The sequence below is a fragment of the Erinaceus europaeus genome, chromosome 8, assembly GCF_950295315.1.
Source record: "Erinaceus europaeus chromosome 8, mEriEur2.1, whole genome shotgun sequence".
Classification (NCBI taxonomy): Eukaryota; Metazoa; Chordata; class Mammalia; order Eulipotyphla; family Erinaceidae; genus Erinaceus; species Erinaceus europaeus.
Window position 1 is genome coordinate 86,742,309 of NC_080169.1, and position 23,583 is coordinate 86,765,891.

The following is a 23,583-nucleotide window of genomic DNA, read 5'->3' on the forward strand; positions in this document are numbered from 1 at the left end:
AAAAAGATAAAATGTAAATATAAAAAAAGAAGAAAAAAGTTTGAATGTATGTAGCCATAAAGAGATTAAAATTGGGACTAGGTGGTGGTGCACCTGGTTGAGTATGCATGCTACAATGAGCAAAGATCTACGTTCGAGCCCCTGGTCCCCACCTGCAAGGGGAAAGCTTTGCAAGTGGTGAAGCAGTGTTGCAGGCGTCTCTCTGTCTCCCTCTCTATCTCTCCCATTTCCATTTCGGTCTCTATAAAATAAATAAAGGTAATAAAAGAATTTAAAAAAAGATTAAAATTTCCTTTTTATATTGTTCACTTGTAGCACCAATGAACATCTCTGAACACAAAAGTCTAACTAAGATGAGACTACTGAAAATAGTTAAGCAAAAAATCTACTATGATTTGTTGGGTCCAAGAAGACACCATTTTAGGAGGCAAACCAACCTCTGGGGTGCTAATATGTGAAAGCAGTATGCTTCAGAATACATGAGATTTACCTTTCATTTCAGTTCTGTGAAAAGCTATATGGTGTCTGAGATCTCATCAAAAATCAAACACAGACCATTAAAGAGTACGGGTCATAATGTTCACCTGGTGGGCTCTCTAAATGGCTCCACATCCATTATTTTATTTTAATAAACATAGGTATTCTATTAGTTATCTAGACATCATATCTATCAATCAGGGAAGTGCAGAGCCTTAAAGATTTGAAAAAGACTTAAGGGTGGGAGAGGTAGCATAATAGTGATACAAGAAGGCTTTCAAAGAGATTCAGGTCATTTGGACAGGGAATTGAGAAGGTATTTTGACCCAGGTCTTTTGGTACTAAAGCTGGGCTTTATACTTTGAGGTATAAATGGAATAAAACACTAATTACTTCATAGGTTATATGTTTCAGCTGATTTACAAACAGAAAAATAATCATTCTACTTCAAACTTATTAAGCTTAAGAATTACTTGATATATCAGGAACAACGAAATAAGACCCCTTTGTGGGCCCCCACAGGACCTTGCCCTCAGCCTGGATGAACATTGGTAGAGAACGTTCCATCCTCTGAAGGGAGGATGGACAACATACTCCATGCTACACCTGAGGAAGATGGGTTGATACTGGGGCATCATGAAATGTTCCTACTCATGACCACAGAATGTGAGCTCAGATCTAGAGGGATTTAGAGGTCACACAGGCTCCTAAGTTAATTATGGGCCATAGATCACATCAAATCGATAGAGTTTACAGTAATATTTATACCCCTTCCCCATATTAGGGAGCTACTCTCTTCCCTGATCCAGCTTTCTGGTCCTTTTCCCAGCCATGACATCATTTCCTCAGACAATAACTTGGATCCACCTGCATATCAGATTTCAGGCTCAGGCAAAAACAAAAAACACTAATACAGCTACAGGCCCTTTGAAATATAACTTAAATATGCCTACTAGCTATCTACAAAATGGAGGACCCCCTCCCAACAGTTCATCTGCACTATTCCAGCCTTTAGGTCCATGATTGTTCAACAATTTGTTTGGCTTTGTATATTAACTCTCTTTTCAACCACCAGGTTCCAGATGCTAGCAGGATGTCAACAAGACTTCCCTGGACAGAAAAACCCACCAATGTGACTTGGAGCTCTGCTTTCCCACATCCCTTCCCCACTAGGGTGCCAGGCTAGCTTTGCAGGCGGGAGACAGACGACCAGGGACTCGTGGCTGAGCTGGGAACACAGTTCAATCTTTATTGATGAGCAGGAATGCAGTGCAATCTATCTAATCTCTCTTCATTAGAAAATCCTGTCCTTTATATCTCCTGAGGCAGAAGTGTCAGGTTGGAAGAGGAAATACATAGGATACCTGGTAGGGAGAAGGAAAAAACTCATGTATCAAGCTTGTATGTAACCAGTGGGGATCAAACCTATGCCCTGTAGGCAGGGTGGGTCTCAGGCAAAGCAATGACCATGCAAACAGACCGCAGCGCTAAGCAATGCAAGCTAACCTAATGCAATGATTAAAACAGAAGGGGTCTTAGAAACAGAATTAGAAGCAGACCAACACTAGGGAAAGAGAGAGACAGGCTGGGAGTATGGACTAACCTGTCAACGCCCATGTTCAGCGGGGAAGCAATTACAGAAGCCAGACCTTCCTCCTTCTGCAACCCACAATGACCCTGGGTCCATGCTCCCAGAGGGATAGAGAGGAAAGCTATCAGGAGAGGGGATGGTATACAGAGGTCTGGTGGTGGGAATTGTGCGAAGCTGTAACCCTTTTATCCTATGGTTTTGTCAATGTTTCCTTTATATAAATAAGAATAAAAAGAATTACTTGATAAATACCACATGAAATCACCAAATAATGCGATGATAACAATAACTATCCATTGTCTTCTTGAACCCTAAGATAGCAGGAACCTCACATCTCCACTATAGAGCCTATATATGTCCCAGTCCTGGAAACAGGGTGGAGCCCACTTTCCTGCATGCTTCTCTCAAGCTTTCATATCAAATAATATTGCATCTGTCGATCACAACCTAATCAATGCAGTGAGTGCCACCTCAGCATGCTCCACTTCAGACTGTGTCCAGAGACTTCAGGTATGGAATGACAACCCTTCAGCTTCATTACTCAGGTGAGACCTTCCCTTTCATAGTATTCTCTAATTCCACTCCAGGTGGTTCACTTCCTAACAAAGTCCCAAAAAATATATATAGACCAAAATATATATAGATATAGACCAAATACCCTGAGACAGAGCATATGTTCACACGTATCCATAAACTAGGGCAAAATATATACCTGAAAGCAAAAGTACACAATAGTCTGCAGTGAGTACCCCCCAACACTTCATTTGCACTATTCCAGCTTTTAGGTCCATAATTGTTCAACAATTTGTTTGGCTTTGTATGTTAACTCTCTTTTCAGCCACCAGGTTCCAGATGTCAGCATGATGCCGATCAGACTTCCCTGGACAGATGACCCAACCAGTGTGTCCTGGAGCTCCGCTTCCCCAGAGACCCACCCTACTAGGCAGGCTGGGAGTATGGATCGACCAGTCAATGCCCATGTTCAGCGGGGAAGCAATTATAGAAGCCAGACCTTCCACCTTCTGCAACCCACAACCACCCTGGGTCCATACTCCCAGAGGGATAAAGAATAGGAAAGCTATCAGGGAAGGGGATGGGATATAGAGATCGGGTGGTGGGAATTGTGTGGAGTTGTACCCCTCCTATCCTATGGTTTAGTTAATGTCTCCTTTTTAAAATAAATAATAAATAAATAAATAATAAATAAAAGAAAGACAGAGAACTAAAATAATCTTCCTGGAGTGATGAAATCAAGCAGACACAAAGTCCCAGTGTGGGCGGGGAGGGAGAAAGAGCAACTTTTATTGATTATGAATTTATGCACACACACACGAATGAAAACTTCAACATAATCAGAGAAAGTATGAGGAGTCATGACAGAAACCAGAGATCAAGAATACAGCAGCTGGGCTATAAAATACAGTGTAAGTATGCACCAGCAGAAAGTCAGAAGCCAAAGGTGAAAGTGTTGAGCTGGTGAATAGAGTAGAGGAAATTGTGGGGGGAAATAAAACAGCAAAAGAGCTAACATAAGAGTTATGGGGCAACAAAATAAGGAACATTTGCACCATTAGGGTGACAGGAGAAAGGAGAGAGGGAGAGAGGGAGGGAGGGAGGGAGGGAGGGGGAGAGGGAGAGGGAGGGGGAGAGGGAGACAGAGACAAAGAGAGAGAGAGCATTTTTTGTTGTTTTTTGGTTTTAACATTTTTCTGATAATGAACAGAAGGGAGGAAGGAAAGGAGAGGGAGAAACGGGAAGAGATATAACAAAGGACAGAAACTTCCTCCAATGCAGTGGGGTAATTTCAGACTCAAACCTGGGCCATATGTATGGCAGAGCAGGCACACTACCTAAGTGATCTATTTTGCTGGCAAAGGGACAGTATTCTTATCTGAAGAACTATTAACCCAGAATTTCTCCAAACTGATAAGAAAATACAGCCTTAGATCCACAATGTTACTTGAAGAATTCCAAACAAAATAAATCTAAATTGAGTTTACCAGGACATATAATAATTAAAATGGGAAAAATAAAGGGCATAAAGAGAAAAGCAAAAGTCACTTATAAAGGAATTCCCATAAGACTATTAGTGGATTTCTCAATATAAACTCAAAATTCTAGAAAGGACTAGAAGGTATACTCAAAGTTCTGAATGGAAAAATAACTCCACACAAGAATACCCTTCCACACAAATGAATACTCTGTTTGGATTATCAGTCAGTTTTTAAGGAGAGCTCCAGCGGTTTTTGGCAACAATTAAAGGTATTCATTGCCACTAAATGAGCCCTATAAAAATATTAAAGGGACCTACAGAAGAAGAAAATACTGAATGATCTCACTCTTATGGAGTAAATAAACAAAGCAAATGAATAAACAGAGGCAAATAAAGACAAGCCTTAGAACTCCTATTATAGAACTGAGTTTACCACAGAGGGGGATTTGGGGGCTGGGTGCCGTAAGAGTTTTACGGAGGGATATTGATATTTCAGTGGTAGGTATGGCATGAATAGTATTACATTTTGAAGAGGTGTGAAATTATATTTTTTAAATATAGTCTTATCTTTATCTTAGGTTTACCAAAGATATCTAAAATAAATAAAATTATTAAAAATGATTAGCTCTTATATGAAGATAAAGAAAAGTTAAATAAAGGGGGAGGTAATATGGCGACGGCCTGAGAAGTTGCTAACAGCGAGTGCTCTGATAGCATCGTCGGCAAAGGTAGGATTTTCTGCCTTTAGCAGGCCAGTCAATAAGGGGGGGGGGGCACCAAAGAAGTTATTACAGTTTAATTTGGGTTAACAATTAGAGCAAAGGTGACACGGACTAGCGGGGCGCCAGAATTCCCAGGCGGCGCCAGGCAAGGCGAGTGCGCCGGGCATTGTCCTCCGCCCGCCCGGGAAGGCGGCTCCTCCGCCGGTTGCAGAGCGCGGCGGGCAGAGGACCCGGAGAGAGCACTTTAGCTCGGGGGCTGCCTCTTGGGAGTTGCCAGGGTCCACCGCGACCCTGAGGGTGGATCCAAAGACTTCTTGAGTATAGCTCTCATTGGATCAAAGGACTTGGAGCTAGTTTTCATTTTTGAGAAATCCTTTAAAAAAGTCTGGAGGGCGGGGTTTCCCGGAAAATGGCGCCCGGAGAAGCAGAAGCGGCCAGCCTTTGAGCTCCGGACACATCTCGTGTAAACAATAGGATTTTCTGCCTTTAGCAGGCCATCCAATAAGGGGCCATAACGGTCATACCAAGGATGTTTCTATAACTTAATTTGGGTTAAGAATTAGAGTAGGGGGAAAAAATTCTTTTTTCTTCCTTTTAATTTTCAAGCATACATCCTTCCCGCCGCCCGCCCCCCCTCCCCCCATAAGCAGTGCCTGGGACCAGCTACTAGCAGGATACCCCATACCACCAAACAGGGTTTTTTTTTTTTTTTTTTTTTTTTTTTTTTTTTTTTTTTTTTTGTTAATTCACTGATACACATTTGGGAAGTTCCTCGCACTGCTCTTTAATTACAACTCTTCTTCCTATCTTCTCCCTTTTCTCTCTCTTATCTCTCTCAATCTCTCTTTTTTTTTTTTTTTTTTTTTTTTTTAATCTTGTCATACACTTCTTTCTTCTTTGACTTTCTGAATTTGTGAATTACTTTGGGGAAGAAATCTGACCCAGAGTGAACTCTCTATGTGTGTATCTCTGCTCTAGTTCCCTTTACACTCTTGTTACCCTTAGAATATACACTGGATAGTAAATTTGCATAACTGTCTATTCTTGCTATCCTCTCTTCCTTTTCTCTTTCTTCACTGGGATTTGGTTACTATTTTTTCACGGACTGGAGAAATTGTTTGGCTAACTGGTAACGATTAAACTCCTTCAATACTTACTTCAGTTGCTACGGTTATTCCGGAGGTTGGTGAGTGCAATTGTCATAAAGGTATTTAGTACAGTGTTACTTGTGCTCAAAACACAACAACTGAGGAACAACAGAACATTAAAAAAAAAAAAAAAAAAGAGAGAAACACATAAATTAAAAAAAAATGGGTAGATTAAAAACAAATAAAACTGCTACCCCAATGAATGAAGACAAGAGCCCAGAAGAAACCACAAATCAGTCAGAAGTAACCATAGATAAGAAAAGTATGCAAGCAATAATAAACTTATTAATCACAGAAATGAAAACAACATTGGAGGAAAGAAATGGCAGTATTAGGGAAACAACAGTTGAGACCCCCAAGGAAAATACTGATTATCTTGAGACAATTAGAGAACTGAAAGCTGAAATAGCTGTAATGAAGAAAGAAGCTGAGGCAAGGGAAAGCAGACTAACAGAAGCAGAAAACAGAATTAGTCAGACAGAGGATGAGTTAGAGAAAACTAAGAAAGAGGTGAAAGAGCTTAAAAAGAGATTGAGAGACACTGAAAACAACAACAGAGACATATGGGATGATCTCAAAAGAAGTAACATTCGTATAATTGGCCTGCCAGAGGAAGAAAGAGAGGAAGGGGAAGCAAACATCCTAGAGGAAATAATACAAGAAAATTTCCCAGACCTGAATAACAGAAAGGATATCAAGGTGCAAGAGGCCCAGAGAGTACCAAACAGAATCAACCCAGACCTGAAAACACCAAGACACATCATAGTCACAATGAGAAGAAGTAAGGATAAAGAAAGGATCCTAAAGGCTGCAAGAGAGAAACAAAAAGTCACATACAGGGGAAAACCCATAAGACTTTCTGCAGATTTTTCAACTCAAACTCTAAAAGCCAGAAGGGAGTGGCAAGATATCTATCGAGCCCTGAATGAAAAAGGGTTTCAACCAAGGATTATATATCCTGCTAGACTTTCATTCAAGCTAGATGGAGGGATCAAAACCTTCTTAGACAAACAACAGTTAAAGGAGGCAACTATCACCAAGCCGGCCCTGAAAGAGGTATTAAAAGACCTCTTATAAACAAGAACATCACTATAATACTTGTAATATATCAGAGCAAACAAATTGTTTTTTAGAACAATGGCACTACAATACATTAAATCCATAATATCAATAAATGTCAATGGCTTAAACTCACCCATCAAAAGGCACAGGGTGGGGGGATGGATCAGAAAACATAACCCAACCATATGCTGCTTGCAAGAATCCCATCTGTCACAACAAGATAAACACAGACTTAAAGTGAAAGGATGGAAAACTATCATACAGGCTAACGGTCCACAAAAAAGGGCAGGAACAGCCATTCTCATCTCAGACACGATAGATTTTAAATTAAATAAAGTAATAAAAGATAGGCAAGGACATTACATAATGATAAGAGGATCAATCAGCCAAGAAGACTTAACAATTATTAACATCTATGCACCCAACGAGGGACCATCTAAATACATTAAACACCTATTGAAAGAATTTCAAAAATACATCAATAGTAATACAATAATAGTGGGAGACTTCAATACCCCACTCTCACACTTAGACAGATCAACAAAGAAGAGAACCAATAAAGATATAAGAGAATTGAATGAAGAGATTGACAGACTAGACCTCTTGGACATTTTCAGACTCCTCCACCCCAAAAAACTGGAATACACCTTCTTTTCAAATCCACACAACACATACTCAAGGATAGACCACATGTTAGGTCACAAAGACAGCATCAATAAATTCAAGAGCATTGAAATCATCCCAAGTATCTTCTCAGACCACAGTGGAGTAAAACTAACTTTTAACAACAAACAGAAAATTATTAAAAGACATAGAATTTGGAAACTAAACAACATGCTCCTTAAGAACCACTGGGTCAGACACTCACTCAAACAGGAAATTCAAATGTTCCTGGAAACTAATGAAAATGAAGACACAACCTATCAAAATATTTGGGACACAGCTAAAGCAGTACTGAGAGGGAAACTTATAGCTATACAATCACATATTAAACACCAAGAAGAAGCCCAAATGAACGAACTTACTACACACCTCAAGGACTTAGAGGAAGAGGAACAAAGGAACCCTAAAGCAACCAGAAGGACAGAAATCACTAAAGTTAGAGCAGAAATAAACAACATCGAAAATAAAAGAACCATACAAAAGATCAATGAAGCCAAATGTTGGTTCTTTGAAAGATTAAACAAAATTGACAAACCCCTAGCCAGACTCACCAAACAAAAAAGAGAGAAGACTCAAATTAATAGAATTGTCAACGATACAGGAGATATCACAACTGACACCACAGAAATCCAGAGAATTCTGCGAAACTTCTATAAAGAACTATATGCCACCAAGCTAGAGAATCTGGAAGAAATGGAACAATTCCTAGAAACCTATGCACTTCCAAAACTGAACCAAGAAGAACTACAAAATCTAAATGCACCAATCACAGACAAAGAAATTGAAACCGTTATTAAGAATCTCCCCAACAACAAAAGTCCTGGACCAGATGGCTTCACAAACGAATTCTACAAAACTTTCAGGAAACAGTTAATACCCATACTTCTTAAGCTATTCCATAAGATTGAAGAAACAGGAATACTCCCTTCCACCTTTTATGAAGCCAACATCACCCTGATACCAAAAGCTGATAGGGACAGAACAAAAAAGGAAAACTACAGACCAATATCTCTGATGAACATAGATGCCAAAATATTAAACAAGATCTTGGCCAACCGGATACAGCAACACATCAAAAAGATTGTTCATCATGACCAAGTGGGATTCATCCCAGGAATGCAAGGCTGGTTCAACATCCGTAAATCAATCAATGTCATTCATCACATCAATAAAAGCAAAGCCAAAAACCACATGATTATCTCAATAGATGCAGAGAAAGCCTTTGACAAAATCCAACACCCATTCATGCTCAAAACTCTACAAAAAATGGGAATAGATGGGAAATTCCTCAAGATAGTGGAGTCTATATATAGCAAACCTACAGCCAACATCATACTCAATGGAGAGAAGCTGAAAGCATTCCCCCTCAGATCAGGGACTAGACAGGGCTGCCCACTGTCACCGTTACTCTTCAACATAGTATTGGAAGTTCTTGCCATAGCAATCAGGCAAGAGAAAGAAATCAAAGGGATACAGATTGGAAGGGAAGAAGTCAAGCTCTCACTATTTGCAGATGATATGATAGTATACATAGAAAGACCTAAAGAATCCAGTAGAAAATTACTGGAAGTTGTTAGGCAATATAGCAAGGTATCAGGCTACAAAATCAATGTACAAAAATCAGTGGCATTTCTTTATGCAAACACTAAATCTGAAGAAGAAGACATCCAGAAATCACTCCCATTCACTGTTTCAGCAAAATCAATCAAATACCTAGGAATAAAGTTGACCAAAGAAGTGAAAGACTTGTATGCTGAAAACTATGAGTCGCTACTCAAGGAGATAGAAACTGATACCAAGAAATGGAAAGATATCCCATGCTCATGGATTGGAAGAATAAATATCATCAAAATGAACATTCTCCCCAGAGTCATATACAAATTTAATGCAATACCCATCAAAGTTCCACCAAGCTTCTTTAAGAGAATAGAACAAACACTACAATCATTTATCTGGAACCTGAAAACACCTAGAATTGCCAAAACCATCTTGAGGAAAAGAAACAGAAATGGAGGCATCACACTCCCAGACCTTAAACTATATTATAAAGCCATCATCATCAAAACAGCATGGTACTGGAACAAAAATAGGCACACAGACCAGTGGAACAGAATTGAAAGCCCAGAAGTAAATCCCAACACCTATGGGCATCTAATCTTTGATAAGGGGGCCCAAAGGATTAAATGGAAGAAGGAGGCTCTCTTCAATAAATGGTGCTGGGAAAACTGGGTTGAAACATGCAGAAGAATGAAATTGAACCACTTTATCTCACCAGAAACAAAAATCAACTCCAAATGGATCAAAGACCTAGATGTCAGACCAGAAACAATCAAATACTTAGAGGAAAACATTGGTAAAACACTTTCCCATCTACACCTCAAGGATATCTTTGATGAATCAAACCCAATTGCAAGGAAGACCAAAGTAGAAACAAACCAATGGGACTACATCAAATTGAAAAGCTTCTGCACATCCAAAGAAACAATTAAACAAACAGAGAGACCCCTCACAGAATGGGAGAAGATCTTCACATGCCAGACATCAGACAAGAAACTAATCACCAAAATATATAAAGAGCTCAGCAAACTTAGCCGCAAAAAAGCAAATGACCCCATCCAAAAATGGGCAGAGGAAATGAACAAAACACTCACCACAGAGGAGATCCAAAAGGCTAACAAACATATGAAAAGCTGCTCTAGGTCACTGATTGTCAGAGAAATGCAAATTAAGACAACACTAAGATACCACCTCACTCCTGTAAGAATGGCATACATCAAAAAGGACAGCAGCAACAAATGCTGGAGAGGATGTGGGGACAGAGGAACCCTTTTACATTGCTGGTGGGAATGTAAATTGGTACAGCCTCTGTGGAGAGCAGTCTGGAAAACCCTCAGAAGGCTAGACATGGACCTTCCATATGACCCAATAATTCCTCTCCTGGGGTTATACCCCAAGGACTCCATAACACCCAACCAAAAAGAGGTGTGTACTCCTATGTTCATAGCAGCACAATTCATAATAGCTAAAACCTGGAAGCAACCCAGGTGCCCAACAACAGATGAATGGCTGAGAAAGCTGTGGTATATATACACAATGGAATACTATGCAGCTATCAAGAACAATGAACCCACCTTCTCTGACCCATCTTGGACAGAGCTAGAAGGAATTATGTTAAGTGAACTGAGTCAGAAAGTTAAAGATGAGTATGGGATGATCCCACTCATCAACAGAAGCTGACTTAGAAGATCTGAAAGGGAAACTAAAAGCAGGACCTGATCAAATTGTAAGTAGGGCACCAAAGAAAAAACCCAGTGGTGAGGGGTAGACATGTAGCTTTCTGGGCCAGTGGGGGGTGGGAATGGGCGGGAGGGATGGGTCACGGTCCTTTGGTGATGGGAATGGTGTTTATGTACACTCCTAGCAAAATGTAGACATATAAATCAGTAGTTAATTAATATGAGAGGGGGAAATCAATTGTATGTCTCAAAGGTTCTCAGGAGACAAACTGAATCTTTTTAATAGATAGGCTACGTATTTGATATGCGGACTCTCTCAAAAGCCTAGACCAAGTAGATTGGAGGCTTCCAATAGCACAGCTATATACAAGATACTGGGTACTGTACAGCAAACCATAACAAAGGGACTTTTCAAAGTTAACCCAATTAACAAATAATGTGATGATAATATTAACTATTGATTGTCTTTTTGAACCCTAAGACAGCAGGAACCTCACATCTTCACTATAGAGCCCCTACTTCCCCCAGTCCTGGCACCCATGGATAGGGCTCACTTTCCCGTATGCTTCTCCCAATCCATACCAAATAATATTGCATCCGCCGATCACAACCTAACCAAAGCAACGATTGCCATCTCAACATGCTTCACCTCAGAGTGTATCCAGAGACTTCACGTGTGGAATGACAACCCTTCAGCTTCATTACTCGGGTGAGACCTTTCCTTTTATAGTACACTCTAATTTCATCTCAGGTAGTTCACTTTCTAACAAAGTCCCATAACCTAGACATACACCAGTTTCTGTGAGAGAGAGCGTATGCGCACACGTATCCATAAACTACTGCAAAATATATACCTGAAAGCAGGATTACACTAGAGTTTGCAGTGAGTACCTCCCCAACACTTCCTCTCCACTATTCCAATCTTGGGATCCATGTTTGCTCAACAAATTGTTTGGCTTTGTATGTTAACTCTCTTTTCAATCACCAGGTTCCAGATGCCACCAGGATGCTGGCTAGGCTTCCCTGGATTGAAGACCCCACCAATGCGTCCTGGAGCTCAGCTTCCCCAGAGACACACCTTACTGGGGAAAGAGAGAGGCAGACTGGGAGTATGGACCGACCAGTCAACGCCCATGTTCAGCGGGGAAGCAATTACAGAAGCCAGACCCTCTACCTTCTGCAACCCTCAACGACCCTGGGTCCATGCTCCCAGAGGGCTAGAGAATGGGAAGGCTATCATGGGAGAGGGTGGGTTATGGGGATTGGGTGGTGGGAATTGTGTGGAGTTGTACCCCTCCTATCTTATGCTTTTGTTCACTAATCCTTTCTTAAATTAAAAATTTAAATAAATAAAAAAATAAAATAAAAAAAAAATAAAAAATAAAAAAAATAAAAAAAAAATAAAAAAAATAAAAAAAAGAAAAGTTAAATAAAAAAGATGAGCATAAGATTGGGAAAGATATATATATGAAAAACCACCTTAAATAGTAACTTCTAGTAATGTGGTCTAAATAAAAATATACTTTTTTTTTCAGAAAATACTTTTGTGACTTGATCCTGTTTTCAAAGTAAAGATATTTCACATACTTACAAGAGAATGAGGTAATACTGTACTGCAAAGCCACACTTAAATTGCCCCAGTGACATTTACAACTAAATTTATAATGCTGAGCAAGAAAACATTTTTCCCAGAGCATTTTCTGTTTATTAAAATAGGCAATAACATTCAACATGTAAAAACTCACACAGTGATTACGTCAAAACCTTGGACACTAGTTAATGTGTACTGTCTTATCAACAGCAATAAAACATCTATTGAAATTAAAATGTCACATCATTTTACAAAACACTTATCTCACGCCTGTATGTCTGAACATGGAAAGATCTTTTGACAGAAAAAAATGCCTCATATATGTAAATAAAACATACCTTTTAAAAAATTATTTAATATCCAAAGCAACGATTGCCATCTCAACATGCTTCACCTCAGAGTGTATCCAGAGACTTCACGTGTGGAATGACAACCCTTCAGCTTCATTACTCGGGTGAGACCTTTCCTTTTATAGTACACTCTAATTTCATCTCAGGTAGTTCACTTTCTAACAAAGTCCCATAACCTAGACATACACCAGTTTCTGTGAGAGAGAGCGTATGTGCACACGTATCCATAAACTACTGCAAAATATATACCTGAAAGCAAGATTACACTAGAGTTTGCAGTGAGTACCTCCCTAACACTTCCTCTCCACTATTCCAAACTTGGGATCCATGATTGCTCAACAAATTGTTCGGCTTTGTATGTTAACTCTCTTTTCAATCACCAGGTTCCAGATGCCACCAGGATGCTGGCTAGGCTTCCCTGGATTGAAGACCCCACCAATGTGTCCTGGAGCTCAGCTTCCCCAGAGACACACCTTACTAGGGAAAGAGAGAGGCAGACTGGGAGTATGGACCGACCAGTCAACGCCCATGTTCAGCGGGGAAGCAATTACAGAAGCCAGACCCTCTACCTTCTGCAACCCTCAACGACCCTGGGTCCATGCTCCCAGAGGGCTAGAGAATGGGAAGGCTATCATGGGAGAGGGTGGGTTATGGGGATTGGGTGGTGGGAATTGTGTGGAGTTGTACCCCTCCTACCTATGCTTTTGTTCACTAATCCTTTCTTAAATAAAAAATTTAAAAAAAAATTATTTAATATAAGAAAATTTTTCTGCCTGAAGCTCTAAGGTTGTAGGTTTAATCAGGGGATAACAGACCTGAACTGAACAGTGTTCTAGTTGGCTGATCTCTCTCTCTTTCATTAAAATAAATTTCAATTAAAAATAAAGTGTTTAATCAAACTGGGAATAAACCTGCAGGATTCCTAAAGAATTTTACACATGCTTCTTAAAGGCATATAACTACTCTAATAATGAAGATGCCAATTCCTTTTTTTTTAAAGATGCCAATTCCTAATTTAAGAGTAAATTGGAAAAAAATTTTCAAATGTTATCAAGAATCCAGTAATCTAGATTGTTATAATTTACAGTACCATCAATATAAAAAGAAAAATGACTAAGTTCATACTATGGCATAAGTGTTAAGTTCTAATTAATATGATTGCAGGCCATAGTCAGCTAAGTTAAGGTTGTAACATTTTTTTACATACTACCCTTTGCAATATGTGTAAGTTTTAAATGAAAATATTTGGCTACTTATAGTAATTTGGAGGTAAAGGAAAAAGCACAGATAATAAAGAAGCTTAATACAAATGTGCTTTGCAATAATCAGAAAAGACACCATAGATTATGAATATAAATACATTCCCATAGAGGATTGTGTTTGGATTAAACTACTATAGATTCTCTTAATAGATTTCTGATTACATTCAATACATTACAATAGATTATATTCAAAGCCTTCAATGCTATTTCCCCATTTCCCATCCTGTAAAATTAAAATGTCTTCTACATCTGAGTCCTAAGGATCCTGCTTGGGGGTTGGGGAGGTAGAATAATGGTTATGCAAAACAGACTTAAGGCCTGACTTAACTAAATTCCTAGGTTCAATCCCTAGCACAAGACATAATTGAGTAGTACTCCGATCCAATAAACAGAAATTAAATGCTCTGGATGGGCTGGGAATCTGGTGGTCTACAGTAGAGGAGAGGAGGATTACTATTTGGTGGAGGGTGAGGTGTATAGATGTGTATCTGTGACAACAATTCTGCCAACCAACATTTCCTTAAAACAGACAAACTGATAATTAGATTGAAAAAGAATCGGAAGATCCTTATTTCATTTCTGGCAATGACAAACTACACTAAATTGAACCCATAGTTTTAATGGCATGTAAGTTAGATAACAAGTATTTCAAATTTGTTTTTTAAATCAAAGACTAATAAGATATTGGACAAAAGCCTAGATAGTAAAATATCAAGGAGGTAAATAAACTCAGCCTATAAGGTCACTTTTATCATAATGGTGTTTGACAGTCCAGAAGAACTTAATGAGAAAAAGAGCTGTGACTCTGGTGGAATTAAATATCAAGAAGAACAATATTTAAAGAATTTACTAAATCTTTCTCAAGAAATGCCAAAGGACTCAATCTCTAGGATAAGAGCATACAATAAGTAAACTAGTTTTTTTTTAATCCTTTACATCACAAAAATGGTCTAAGAAACTTCAATACCTAAATTTAGGTTATGAGTCCTAGACTGACACTCCCTTAAGACACCTTTTATAAATATATAAGCAAACCCTCTCTGATAGATCATCCTTGGCCTCATCATTATTCCTATAAGTAACTTTAAAATCTAATGAGCCAGTGAATCTGGGATGTGGTTCACCTGGTAGAGTGTACAAACTGCCATGAATGAACAGGTTCAAGCTCCATGGGAGCACCTGCAAGATGAAAACTATAAGTAGTTGAACAGTGTCTCTTTTTCTTACTTCTCTTTCTCCTTCTCTAATTTACTAGGAAAAAAGGGAATGAGGGCTTCCAAGATCAGTGAAATCCTATGGTAGCAAGCCCTAGTGATAACTCTAGTGGCAAAATAAGTAAATTAATAAGTAATCTAATGGGAAGCACCTGTACAGTATATGACTAATTAGATTTTTAAACACTAACCATTTATAAATTTTATGGTCAATTTTTCCCTTGGATCTTTTTCTTCAAAGTTATGGTGCTTTGCAAGTACCTGTTCAACAAAAGAGGTTATGCCAGTAGTTTGAAAATAAATCATTGAGCAACTGTGTTTCTCTTCTCTCCTCTCCCAGGTCAACTAGGAATACCAAAGGAGATCACCTGGGACCGCAACAAGGCAGGACTAGAACGACTTCAGGAACCCACCAAAATCATCGGTAAGTGCAAACACATGTGGCTCATGGACAGAGGAGCCTAAGGAGAGATTGAGCAGCTGGTAACAATCCGACAGTTTACCGGTTGAGGCACCACCTCCAATCTGTTTTACCAATAAAAAGACTTCTTAAGAGAGGAGAGGACTTTGCTAAGACTCACCAAATGCAACTGTGACTCTCCACTGCTACTGCCCTCAGAGGCTGGAGCAACAAGAGGGGAGCCCTGTGCTGACATACTGGGACAGAGACCTGACACGTAAACTCAGGAGGGTGGGCTAGCAGTGGGGCTGTAGAGTAGGAGCCTTTCCATATTGTTCTCCCGATGAGAACATGATGTATAATTGCCTCAGAACATACAGACTATAAACAGCACTTGTTTAGAAACTCATAGGGCCCAGCAGTGCTGCCTAGTTTGGCTGAGAAACTGAATTGAGCTCAGAGCTTTGGATCCTTGGGGTGAGGGAGTTTCTTTGCATAACCACTGTGCTATCTCTCCCCCACCCTGCTTTATCTCTTGGCCAGGAGTGAGGGATTAAGCTAAGAAGCCTACTTATAGTTTTAAAGACCTGAGGCTCTCATAGCCTACAGGGAAGAAAAAGAACAAAAGAGGTTTTAACAGCCACTGTACTCCAACTCAGGGATTAAAATAATGTTGAAATAACCGTAAATTCCTGTAACTGTGAACTCTTTAAGTACCTTACTTAGATACAAGTCAATCCAGGCAAGAGTGGTCAGTAGTTTGAAAAGTACACAGCTAAAGCAGTACTAAGAGGGAAGTTCATAGCTATACAAGCACACATTAGGAAACAAGAAAAAGCACAAATAAACAGCCTGATTGCACATATTAAAGACCTAGATGAAGAACAACAAAGGAACCCTAAAGCAACTAGAAGGACAGAAATCACTAAAGTTAGGGCAGAAATCAATAACATTGAGAATAGGAAAACCATACAAAAGATCAACGAAAGTAAATGTTGGTTCTTCGAAAGAGTAAACAAAATTGACAAACCTTTAGCCAGACTCACAAAACAAAAAAGGGAGAAGACCCAAATAAATCGGATAGTAAATGAAAGAGGAGATATCAAAACAGACACCTGAGAAATTCAACATATCATGCGAGGCTTCTATGAACAACTATATGCCACCAAGCTAGAGAACCTGGAAGAAATGGATGATTTCCTAGATACCTACCAACTTCCAAAACTAAGTAAAGAGGAAGTGGATAACATGAACTGGCCCATCACAGCTAATGAAATTGAAACAGTTATCAAAAATCTCCCCAAAAATAAAAGTCCTGGACCAGATGGTTTTACAAATGAATTTTACAAAACCTTCAAAGAAGAACTAATACCTCTATTTTAAAAAGTCTTCCAGAAGATTGAAGAATACTCCCTGCCAGCTTCTATGAAGCCAACATCACCCTGATACCAAAAGCAGACAGGGACACAACCAAAAAAGAAAACTACAGACCAATATCTCTGATGAACATAGATGTGAAAATACTGAACAAAATTCTAGCCAACCGGATACAACAGTATATCAAAAAGATTGTTCATCATGACCAAGTGGGGTTTATCCCAGGCATGCAAGGTTGGTTTAATATATGTAAATCAATCAATGTGATCCACCATATCAACAAAAGCAAGACCAAAAACCACATGGTCATATCAATAGATGCAGAGAAAGCCTTTGACAAAATACAACATCCCTTTATGATCAAAACACTACAAAAAATGGGAATAGATGGAAAATTCCTGAAGATAGTGGAGTCTATATATAGCAAACCTACAGCCAACATCATACTCAATGGTGAAAAACTGGAAGCATTTCCACTCAGATCAGGTACTAGACAGGGCTGCCCACTATCACCATTACTATTCAACATAGTGTTGGAAGTTCTTGCCATAGCAATCAGGCAGGAACAAGGAATTAAAGGGATACAGATTGGAAGAGAAGAAATCAAACTCTCCTTATTTGCAGATGACATGATAGTATACATGGAAAATCCTAAAGGAATCCAGCAAGAAGCTTTTGGAAATCATCAGGCAATACAGTAAGGTGTCAGGCTACAAAATTAACATTCAAAAGTCAGTGGCATTCCTCTATGCAAACACTAAGTTAGAAGAAATTGAAATCCAGAAATCAATTCCTTTTTCTATAGCAACAAAAACAATAAAATATCTAGGAGTAAACCTAACCAAAGAAGTGAAAGATTTGTATACTGAAAATTATAAGTCACTACTCAAAGAAATTGAAAAAGACACAAAGAAGTGGAAAGATATTCCATGTTCATGGGTTGGAAGAATTAACATCATCAAAATGAATATATTACCCAGAGCCATCTATAAATTTAATGCTATCCCCATCAAGATCCCAAGCACATTTTTTAGGAGAATAGAACAAATGCTACAAATGTTTATCTAGAACCAGAAAAGACCTAGAATTGCCAAAACAATCTTGAGAAAAAAGAACTGGAGGCATCACACTCCCAGATCTCAAACTGTATTATAGGGCCATTGTCATCAAAACTGCTTGGTACCGGAACATGAATAGACACACTGACCAGTGGAATAGAATTGAGAGCCCAGAAATGAGGCCCCACACCTATGGACATCTAATCTTTGACAAAGGGGCCCAGACTATTACATGGGGAAAGCAGAGTCTCTTCAACAAATGGTGTTGGAAACAATGGGTTGAAACATGCAGAAGAATGAAACTGAAACATTCTATTTCACCAAATACAAAAGTAAATTCCAAGTGGATCAAGGACTTGGATGTTAGACCACAAACTATCAAATACTTAGAGGAAAATATTGGCAGAACTCCTTTCCACATAAATTATAAAGACATTTTCAATTAAACGAATCCAATTACAAAGAAGACTAAAGCAAGTACAAACCTATGGGACTACATCAAATTAGAAAGCTTCTGCACAGCAAAAGAAACCACTACCCAAACCAAGAGACCCCTCACAGGATGGGAGAAGCTCTTCACATGTCATACATCAGATAAGAGTTTAATAACCAACATATATAAAGAGCTTGCCAGACTCAACAACAAGACAACAAATAACCCCATCCAAAAATGGGGGGAGGACTTGGACAGAATATTCACCACAGAAGAGATCCAAAAGGCTAAGAAACACATGAAAAAATGCTCCAAGTCTCTGATTGTCAGAGAAATGCAAATAAAGACAACAATGAGATATCACTTCACTCCTGTCAGAATGTCATACATCAGAAAAGGTAACAGCAGCAAATGCTGGAGACAGTGTGGGGTCAAAGGAACCCTCCTGCACTGCTGGTGGGAATGTAAATGAGTCCAACCTCTGTGGAGAACAGTCTGGAGAACTCTCAGAAGGCTAGAAATGGACCTACCCTATGACCCTGCAATCCCTCTCCTGGGTATATATCCTAAGGAACTCAACACATGCATCCAAAAAGATCTGTGTACACATATGTTTTTGGCAGCAATCTGTAATAGCCAAAACCTGGAAGCAACCCAGGTGTCCAACAACAGATGAGTGGCTGAGCAAGTTGTGGCATATATACACAATGGAATACTACTCAGCTGTAAAAAATGGTGACTTCACCGTTTTCAGCCGATCTTGGATGGACCTTGAAAAAATCATGTTGAGTGAAATAAGTCAGAAACAGAAAGATGAATATGGGATGATCTCACTCTCAGGCAGAAGTTGAAAAACAAGATCAGAAAAGAAAACACAAGTAGAACCTGAAATGAATTGGCATATTGCCCCCATGTAAAAGACTCTGGGGTGGGTGGGTGGGTGGGGAGAATACAGGTCCATGAAGGATGATAAATGACATAGTGGGGGTATATTGTTAAATGGGAAACTGGGGAATGTTATGCATGTACAAACTATTGTATTTACTGTTGAATGTAAAACATTAATTCCCCAATAAAGAAATAAATTTAAAAAAAAGAAATAAAAGTACTGAGAGAGGGATCTCATAACATACTATATAGAAAGGTTTAACCAACAAGAAGAAATATTGGAGAAATGAACCAGGACAAGAGTCCAGCTAAAAGCCCCACAAAGGTTGAAGCACAAAATAATGAGGTCAACATCCAAACACTAGCTAAGGAAATAATCACAGGAGTGAGTAAAGAGTTTGAAAGAATTGTAATCAGAAATACAGGAACAACAAATGAGACTCTGGAAGAAAACACTAATTATCTCAAGGTTATTAGAGAGCTGAAAGCTGAAATAGCTGAGCTAAGAACACAACTAGCTGAACAAGCTAAAACAGTATCAGAACAGGGTAACAAAATAGATGAACTCCAGAAAACAGTAGAGGGCAGAGAATAGAATCAATGAGGCTGAAGAAAGAGATAGCAAGATCGAGGACTAATTAGAGACATCAAAAAAGTAAGAGATCTCAAAATGTGATTAAGAGATACTGAAAACAATAACAGACATATGGGATGAATTCAAAAGAAATAATATATGTGTTATATATACATTGGTGTTATATATATATTGGTTATATATATATGTGTTATATATATATTGGTTTACCAGAGGAAGAAAGAGAGGGAGGGAAAGAAAGTATTCTTCAGGACAGAACAGCTGAGAACTTCTCTAGTCTAGACAACATCAAAGACATAAAGATTTAAGAAGCCCAGAGGGTCCCAAACAAAATTAACCCAGACTTAAAGAAACCAAGACACATCATATTTAGAATGGAAAGGAATAAGGATAAAAGAGGATCCTGAAAGCTGCAAGAGAAAAACAGTCACCTATAGAGGAAAACCCGTAAGATTAGTAGCAGACTTCTCCACACAAACACCACAGGCCAGAAGAGAATGGCAAGATATTTATCAAGTGCTCAATGAGAAAGGCTTTCAACCAAGACTACTGTATCCTGCTAGACTGTCATTAAGACTAGATGGAGACATAAAAACCTTCTCGGGGGTCGGGCGGTGGCGCAGTGGGTTAAGCGCATGTGGCGCAAAGCGCAGGGACCCGGCATAAGGATCCCGGTTCGAGCCCCCGGCTCCCCACCTGCAGGGGAGTCACTTCACAGGCAGTGAAGCAGGTCTGCAGGTGTCTATCTTTCTCTCCCCTTCTCTGTCTTCCCCTCCTCTCTCCATTTCTCTCTGTCCTATCCAACAACGAATTGCGTCAACAAGGGCAATAATAATAGCCACAACGAAGCTACAACAAGGGCAACAAAAGGGGGAAAAAAATGGCTTCCAGGAGCGGTGGATTCATGGTGCAGGCACCGAGCCCAGCAATAACCCTGGAGGAGGAAAAAAGAAAAAAAAAAAAGAAAAAAACCTTCTCAGACAAGCAACAGTTTAAAGAATCAACTATTGCCAAGCCTGCCCTGAAAGAAGTTCTGAAAGGTCTCCTAAAAAGAGTCAGACCACCATAAATATGCCATATATCAGAACACTCTAAAAACATACAAGGATGGTGTTAAAATACCTTCAATCTATGATATCAGTAAATGTCAATGGCCTGAATTCACCTATTAAAAGACACAGAGTTGGAAGATGGATCAGAAAACACAACCCAACAATATGCTGTCTACAAAAAACTCACCTAACTCATAAGACAAACACAGACTCCAAGTGAAAGGAAAACTATCATATAAGCCCACAAAAAGTGCAGGAACAGTTATTCTCATATCTGACACAATCACCTTTAAAATAAATAAAATTAAAAATGATAGGATGGACATTACTTAATGATTAGAGGACCAGTCAGTCAAGAGGACTTAACAATTATTAACATCTATGCAACCAATGAGAAGCCATATAAATACATCAAACATCTACTAAAAGAGCTACAGCAATATATTAACAGCAACACAGTCATAGAAGGGGAAGTTAGAAGAAGATAAAATCCAGAAAGTTAGAAGTTAGAAGAACATAAAATCCAGAAAGCAATTCCTTTTACTATAGCAACAGAAGCAATAAAATATCTAGGAATAAACCTAACCAAAGAAGTGAAAGACTTGTATACTGAAAATTATAAGTCACTACTCAAGGGAAGAGAAAAAGACACAAAGAAGTGGAAAGACATTCCATGTTCATAGGTCAGAAGTTACATCATTAAAATCAATATATTACTCAGAGCCATCTATAAATTTAATTCTATCCCCATCAAGATCCCAACCACATTTTTTCAGAGAATAGAACAAATGCTACGCATGTTTATCTGGAACCAGAAAAGATCTAGAACTGCCTAAACAATTTTGAAAAGAAAGAACAGAACTGGAGGCATCACACTCCCAGACCTCAAACTGTACTATAGGGCCATTGTCATCAAAACTGCTTGGTACTGGAACATAAATAGACATACTGACTAGTGGAATAGAACTGAGATCCCAGAAATAAGCCCCCACACCTATGGACATCTAATCTTTGACAAAGGGGCCCAGACTATTAGATGGGGAAAGATGAGTCCCTTGAACAAGTGGTGTTGGAAAAAATGGGTTGAAACATGCAGAAGAATGAAACTGAACCACTATATTTCACCAAATACAAAAGTAAATCCCAAGTGGATCAAGGACTTGGATGTTAGACCAGATACTTAGAGGAAAATATTGGCAGAATTCTTTTCCACAAAAATTTTCTAAAGACATCTTCAATGAAACTAATCCAATTAAAAAGAAGACTAAGGCAAGTACAAACCTATGGGACTACATCAAATTAAAAAGCTTCTGCACAGCAAAAAAAACCACTATCCAAACCAAGAGACCCCTCACATAATGGGAGAAGATCTTTATATGCCATACATCAGACAAAAGTTTAATAACCACAATATATAAAGAGCTTGCCTAACTCAAGAACAAGGAAACAAATGACCCCATCCAAAAATGGGGAGAGGACATGGACAGAATAGTGACCACAGAACAGATCCAAAAGGCCGAGAAATACATGAAAAAATGCTCCAAGTCACTGATTGTCAGAGAAATACAAATAAAGACAACAATGAGATACCACTTCACTCCTGTGAGAATGTCATACATGAGAAAAGGTAGCAGTAACAATTACTGGACAGGTTCTGGGGTAAAAGGAACCTTCCTGCACTGCTGGTGGGAATGTAAATGGGTCCAACCTCTGTGGAGAATAGTCTGGAGAACTCTCAGAAGGCTAGAAATGTACCTACCCTTTGATCTGGCAATTCCTCTCCCAGTGATACATCCTAAGAAACCAAACATAACCACCCAAAAAGATTTATGTACACATATATTCTTGGCAGCACAATCTGTAATAGCCAAAACCTGGAAGCAACCCAGGTATCTAACAACAGATGAGTGGTTGAGCAAGTTGTGGTATATATACACAATGGAATAATACACAACTATTAAAAATGGTGATTTCACCATTTTCAGCCCATCTTGGATGGAGCTTGAAGGAATCGTGTTAAATGAAATAAGTCAGAAACAGAAGGATGAATATGGGATGATCTCTCTCTCAGGCAGAAGTTGAAAAACAAGATCAGAAGAGAAAACACAAGTAGAATATGAATTGGAGTTGGTATATTGCACCAAAATAAAAGGCTCAGGAGTGGGGTGGGGGGGAGAATACAGGTCCAAGAAGGATGGCAGAGGACCTAGTGGGGGTTGTACTGTTATTTGGAAAACTGAGAAATGTTATGCATGTATAAACTACTGTATTTACTATTGAGTGCAAAACATCAATCCCAAATAAAGGAATTAAAATTTTTTAATAAAGTAAATCATCTCTTTTTTTAAGTGGCTTTAGTTTCCTGTACAAAGTACCAAGAGATTGCAGGGATAAATATGGGAACTAACACATGAATGAAGGAGGTGGAAAAAATATAAACCTGTACAATTACAATTGGAACCATAATTTTA

The 23,583-nt window shown here is 38.9% G+C and overlaps 1 protein-coding gene across 2 annotated transcripts in view; it reads right to left on the reverse strand.

Annotated features, from left to right (window-relative positions):
- Positions 1–23,583, reverse strand: part of ASZ1 (ankyrin repeat, SAM and basic leucine zipper domain containing 1) — an 81,873-nt gene that overhangs the window by 52,595 nt on the left and 5,695 nt on the right. The gene's annotated exons all lie outside the window — the stretch shown is intronic.